At 27.2% G+C, this 7,044-nt stretch overlaps 1 protein-coding gene across 4 annotated transcripts in view; it reads right to left on the bottom strand.

Moving 5' to 3' along the window:
- Window positions 1–545: 545 nt before the first annotated feature.
- Window positions 546–7,044, bottom strand: part of Tango14 (transport and golgi organization 14) — a 35,349-nt gene continuing 28,850 nt past the window's right edge. For 3 of the 4 annotated variants that reach the window (XR_012757202.1, XR_012757204.1, XM_075371697.1), the window contains one exon: window positions 5,355–6,375. The gene's annotated coding sequence lies outside the window, so the exon portion shown is untranslated. Of the gene's footprint in view, window positions 1,658–5,354; window positions 6,376–7,044 lie in introns of those variants that run through there. The other variant, XR_012757203.1, reaches the window with a different exon arrangement.

Below are 7,044 nucleotides of genomic sequence, written 5' to 3'. Positions count from 1 at the left end.
AAAATATTAATATGCATTACTTTTATACTATGTAAACAGGCTTTCACCAATTTTACACAAACATAATCCTTCCTAGAATGTCAAGAAAAAAAATCACATTTTTTGTGCATATGAATATCCCCCCATTCAACCTAAATTTATTTACCTGCTAGAAAATTAATGTTGTTTCCAATCAAAAATTGCTGATTGATTTGCATTCTCATACCAGCATTAACTGATTGTACAGAAATTTTTAAACAGTTGACAATGTATCAAGTTATACATACAACATTTTCTTTCTTAATTATAATCAGCCAATTTTTAAACAGTAAAAAAATAGTAGTAGAGATTAAATAAACAACTCTAGCTACAAAATCAGTGAATTAGAAATGAAAAAAAGCAACAAATCACTAAAATATCACATCCAAAGTTTACAGACCAAAGAAAAATTAAATTAATTATCGACAAGGTTTTTTAATTTTTAATATTTATATTTTAATTTTTAATATTTATATCCAAAAAATATGAATAATGGAATAAAGTAAATAAAAAAATATCACTTCTGGTAGTAAATTTTATATTATGGTATACAATTATGAATTACAATAAAATAAAAATACAGCAAAATTTAAAAAAATATACAAAATTAATCATTATAAAATAAATAAATTATATTTACATGGTATTTAATTAATTATATTTTTATACACTAAAAAAAAAATTGGTAAATACAATGGAATAAATTTGCTAACAGCACATTTTTAATTTAACTTAATCATATTAGTACCATGGCAGTCAATAAAAAATTTGAGATATTTACTTTTTTATACAATACCATTATCAATTATCTTACTATTATTTGATCTAGGAAGAACTGTAAGAAAAACTAAACTGAAATGTACAATCGATTTAAATGGAATGAAACCAGCAAATTATAAAAAATGTAATTTTACATTTTTCCTTTTGTGCAACAGATAAATACACATATGCATCATTATGAACTCTTTTATTTGTAAATTTAAACATCTGAAATTGTATAGTATCTATAAAGTTACTGCCCTTCTGAATGGAGACATTCAGAATAATTCATTATTTTCCATAGGAGGTGCATTATCTGCTTTACACTACCCACCACAGACTTTTTGGCTTATTGAAGATGGAAACTGAAAACCACTTTATTTCTTCCCCATTCTTTCTTATAAACCTAGCATAGGATGCCTATTGTTCTTGCGAATATGGTTAGTCATGTTTGGGAAAGAATTATGTATCTGTTAGGTCACTTACAATCATTATAGTTATAGCACTTAACAGGCATGTAGCATTAACTTACATGGTACATGATGTTATTTTTTCAGCAAGTTCACAATTTTCTAGTAAATTGCCGATCTTTGTGGCAGAGTAGTGTACTGGCCTTTCATCTGGAGGTCCTGGGTTCGAATCTCAATCAGGCATGTAATTTTTCATATGCTAAAAATTTGCATTTCCGTATCCCACACACAAGCTTCAAGCTTATGTGGCAATATCATTAAAAAAAGTAGATTAATTAGCACCAGCAGGACTAAGTGTAAATTCTGTCCAATTATAATATATAACCATACTTAATTAGATTTTCTTGTCAATCATATACCGTGCATTCCAATTGTGGGTTCAATTAATAACAGTTTTACTAATGGTTAATCTGAAACCAAAAACAGACTAACAGTAATTGCTCTTATGAGCTTTTGGAAGGAAAAAAAAAACTTTTTTTTAGCTACTCAAAGTATACATATTTTTATTAATTCTAACAAAAAAATGCAATATAGAACATATTTTACTGGAAAACAATAAATAAAAGAGTACAGATTAAGAACAAGGCCAAGTGTATATTTCAATTTTACCCATGTTGCCATCAATTAAATTCTTTATTTGTTTACTGTTTGTATGAATTGTTTATCCTTTACTGAGAAAATTTTGTTTATAACTCTATTAATCAATAAAACCTTCACTGATTTAAATTATGAAGCCGTGCTTGATAATGGGACTGCAAAGCTCAGTTGACTTTTTATTAGCATATATATATCAAATTAGATTGATTTCAGTGAACTGGATAACTGCAGAAAAATAATATAAATATTCTGCAGTAAGCCTTCATTAATGCATGTGTCTTTGCACATACAAGTTTTATATATTTAGAAGTTATATATGTCAAGATAGCAAGCAAAATGATCAATAATACTGATCAGTTATAATAAGGGAATGTGTTACAGTTTTATAGATATATTTACAATCTACACTAGTATATTCAAAGAATCTCTACAAGTTTGTTTCAGTATGGTTCTTCATTTGTGCAAATCCTAGATCACACACAGAAACAAGACCACGACCAGAACTGTGACTTCACTGTGCACCAATAAGAAGCAGCTGCTCTATCAGTCTTATTAATATCAAAACTGTTCAAATAATTATCACAGACAGTAATTTCAAAAAGAGATCTTTGAATGCCCTTACCACAAAAACTTTGACAACAATGGAATTCCCCATCCATTCAACAAGTACATCATCCAAGTTGTAAATAGCTACACAAGTTATCTGGTAACTTAAAATTACATTAGTCTATGTAGTGATGATATATAAAAAAGAAACCATACTGAACACTGGCCTGTTGTTATTCTATAAAATAATGAATAAATATGTTAACCTAAACGCAAGAAAAATTCACCTGTGATATCAAACACAAAAAAAAGCATATTAGAAACACAGATCAAATTAATGATCATTTTTATAATTTATTTTGCTTGTAATTTAAATATCAATCATTGCAAAGATCCCAACACATCACATTTTTACATTACTACATCATGAATTGCTGCCCTCTACATATTCAATCATATTCATTATGTTGCAGGTAGCAACTCTGCAGGTTAGTTGGACATCCTGGAATATTATCTTTATGTTATTCCCAGTAGAAAACAGCCTTTGTTCACCATGACTGTGTGTTTTTAAGTACAGTATACATTTAAAATATCAAGTTTTCACCAAATATATTGTAAAATTTGCCAAATGAGTTTTGTTATCTTTGTAGTCATTTATTAATCACAACAAAACAAAAGAAGTTAAAAAGCTTAATTTTTTGTATTTTAACTGTAAAATTAGGGATCAAGATAAAAATTAAGCATCTCATGTTTATTGTGTAAACTGCAATGCAATTCTAGTTGGTGAGTAAAAGTAGTTGGTTTTTTGATTGATGGATAAATGACTGACGTAGGAATAGTCCATAAACCTGCAAAATGGATCTTTTCATTGATTCATCTGAATATAGCTTAAAAGCAATTTTATTCCACAATAGAAATAAGAAGTCATCTCTATTACTAATCATTTATTCAGTTTCAGCAAAAGAAACATGATAGCAAAATTGCTGTTCTGGATACAATTAAGTATAAGTCGTGCAGATTTGAAATCATGATTACATTAATAGACTCCAAAATAGTTCACAAAATATTCTTAAGCAACAAGAAGTTATTTAATAAAATATTCTGACAAAGAGAATTTCTTTTGAAACTGGTGATCAAAATATCTTTTACATCCCTTTTGTTGAATTGGAGATTTTCCTTCCTCCCCTTTATATCAAATCCGTAGGATAAATGAAAAATTTTGTAAGGTCATGGCTAAACAAGGTGAAAACTTTAGACACTTAAAAATCTTTTTCCAAATTAAATGAAGCCAAACAGAGGATATATATTTACTGGACCTAACATTGGAAAAGTGATTATGGTACTGCTTTTGAAGGACAATCAACCAAAAGTATTAGCAGTATGGAAAACATTTGCAAAGGTGATAAAAGGATCTGTAAACAACAAAAAAAAGAAGAAAACGCCTAATAAAAGAATTCTTAAGTGGTTAAAAATAAGATGAAAATAGTAATGAACAAGTTCATCGCCGAGATTTTATAACAACATTAGGATTATGAAGATCCAATACAAAGGTCACTGGGACCCAGCAATGTTGGGTGACTACTGATGGAATGAAAAAACAAACTGATTCCGTATAAAAAAAGGTCGTTGAATTTTGGGTTAACACTAATTTTGCTTTTTTTTATATATGTTAACATATTTTTATGTAGTTTAATAAAATTTTATTTCATGATAACAAAAATAATTCTTCATAAAATGAGCGTTCAGATTAATTTTTGCCTTTTTTATGACATGTAAAATTTGCTCAATGTATACAGGTTTACAAACGTTTTTGTTACTACAAGTATTTTTGGATTGTATTAAGCTTGCATGAAATAAACAATTTCAGTGATGTTTTACAAAAAAAGTTTTTTTTTTAACAAAAGGTTTGTAAAAAATGTTTTTTTTTAACAAATAATTTAACCTAAATTCAAATCTTAGCAAGCCTCCTTTGAAACATTAAGTAAATCGGCAAATTCCTGACAACCAAAATTAAAATGAAAAAAGAATTATCTGTCACACATTACTTTTTATTATTTTTACTTCTTTTTAGATTTAAAAGAATAGAAATATCCAGTTATTTTTTTAAATTGATTTTTGTACATGTCTGAAATATATAAACTATGCTATGTATAAAAACTTGATTAAATCATGGGGCAGTCTGAACCATCAGTTGTAAGGTTTTCGTTGATTTATGATTTATATATTTATTAAAAGTATCAACCAGTTGTAAGCTGAAGATACTTGAATTTTAATATCATAAAACAAAGTGCATAAATAAAATGTTATTGGGGTTTGGATGATTAATAAGTGATCCTCTATGTAAATCTGGTTACATTATTATGGCCAATGAATCGATACACTTATTACTTACTTTAAGGATATAACAATAGCAGAAACAAGGTCTACAATTACTGTGTGTGTGTGTGTGTGTGTGTGTGCACGCGCACACGCATAAATATATATATACTGTATGTATATATATATATATATATATATATATATATATATATACATACAGTAAATATCATTTACCTCCAAGGAACCAACCAATTTTAGGACATTATAATCAAGTCACAATCTGTCAATTGCTGGAATCTGTCAACAGCTGAGGGTGTCAATTGGTAGATGAACTTGTCTTATCAGAGAACAGAAACTTATAATACAATTGAAACTATGTATATATGAAGTATATCTGTATTGTGGAGTATGTCAAGCTTTGTGCATTCTGTGATTTAACTGTGACATAAATTACCAACACCAATATCTATTACTGTTGATGAAATTTTTCTCATCTCTTACTTATTGAACAGTATCCTCTTGGGTAAAACATTTTGGAGTTTAAACAGCCTCGAATTAGACATTTGGGTAGGAATAACTCAAAATACAACAGAAATATAAAAAAAAATACATTATTCTTTGAGTCAAAGAATGGAATGTAAGAAGTTTGGTATACAGATTTATTGAAAGCATCATCAGAAAATAAGGATTCAAGTTAATGTATAATTTTTTACACAGTAAATAAAGATATTACACAAAATATAAAATACATATTTGCTTATTGCTTAAATATATTTATTCCACTTAACACGTATTTCAAATAACTTTCTCCTTTATAGATTCATCTTACAGTTCATTCTGAATAAATAATTTTAAACAACGACCGAACTAAAAAAAAAAAAAAAAAAAAAAAAAAAAAAAAAAACAACAGGTTGAATACAGTGATCCCTAAAAATTCCATGTTAAATTAGCACACATCATAATCGCAATCTAAGAAATTTTTAACCCCCTCCACAGGCAGGATATGCTCAATTTTTTCACAGTAGTTCATCACACATCTGAAGGCAATTTTATTATAATATACCCAAAGAAGTAGTCAGTAATTAATATTACATATCTACATATACTGTTTTTTATTTTTATTTATTTTTTCTATTTTTGCGACATGAAATACTGTGGTTAGGAATTTGGTCGTATCTTTTCATTATAGTACAAGATGCATACAAAGTAAATAAGTAATAAAATATTTACATAAAAATTAAATTAAAATTTTATTTAATTTAAATTTAATTAAATACATAAATAATAATTAAATACTACTAAACTCCTTAATTAAATTTTCATCTTAGTTTCTGCTGTTTTTTTTTTCACTTTTGTTCGCTAGGCAATCGTATCTAAATTTTCTACTTATTTATCCTCTTTTTTTTACTTAGATTTTTAAAACATTTTTGTCTCATTTAGTTATTTTTATGCTTATATATTAAATTTCGACAAATTATTGCACTACTTTACACAGCACTCTATTCTGTTTTAGTTATGTCTTTCATCACAATATAACCGTTACAATGTATTACAATAGAATTATAGTGAGCACAGTTTATATTAAATTCAACAGAATTCCTCCTCTAGGCAAAGGCTGTCCTAGCTTTTAAGAAATCATTTGACTTCATTCAATTTTTAATATACACTGTAAATAAATAAAATAAAAATTACACAGTAATTTTTAATTATTACTTCAATATACATTTTGTAATGATTTTTTTGTTAAATCATTAGTATTAATTTTGTTATGTAAAACTTAATCTTTAAATCTGAATTACAAATTACATCTCTTGTTATATGTTCCTAGCAGAACAAGTATCTTTTTTTCATTTCCCATTAAGTGCTTAGTGTGGAATCATTCAGCTTCTGAATTTTCAGAAACTGACTGTAAGGACTAAGAGCAGGATCTCTGTATAAATTTAAAAATTAATATTAAAATGCAATACACAAATTCAAACGGTTCATAATGCTATTATAATAATAATAATATCAACTATATCCAAAAAGTAAGTTCTGTTGCTAAATATTTCTGCTGCAGTGCTATAATTGCAATTTTATGCATACAAGCTGAGTTACCAATATGATAGGATGGGACTGATGCCATTTCTATACAGGTTTTTACTCTGTATGCTTATAATTATTAAGAAAATTATGACACCCGTGGTGTGGGTGTCTTGTATGCAAGGAACATCAAGCTGATTGAAATTCAGTCAGATTTGCAACATTTATGAAAAATGCAACAAGTAATTTCAATGGAATGAAGAAGGGTACAATTGTTTTATAAAGGACACAATGATGAATGAAGCAGGTACTG

Source organism: Lycorma delicatula, chromosome 7, assembly GCF_047948215.1.
Source record: "Lycorma delicatula isolate Av1 chromosome 7, ASM4794821v1, whole genome shotgun sequence".
NCBI classification, from domain to species: domain Eukaryota; kingdom Metazoa; phylum Arthropoda; class Insecta; order Hemiptera; family Fulgoridae; genus Lycorma; species Lycorma delicatula.
This window is presented reverse-complemented; position numbering and strand designations above follow the sequence as displayed.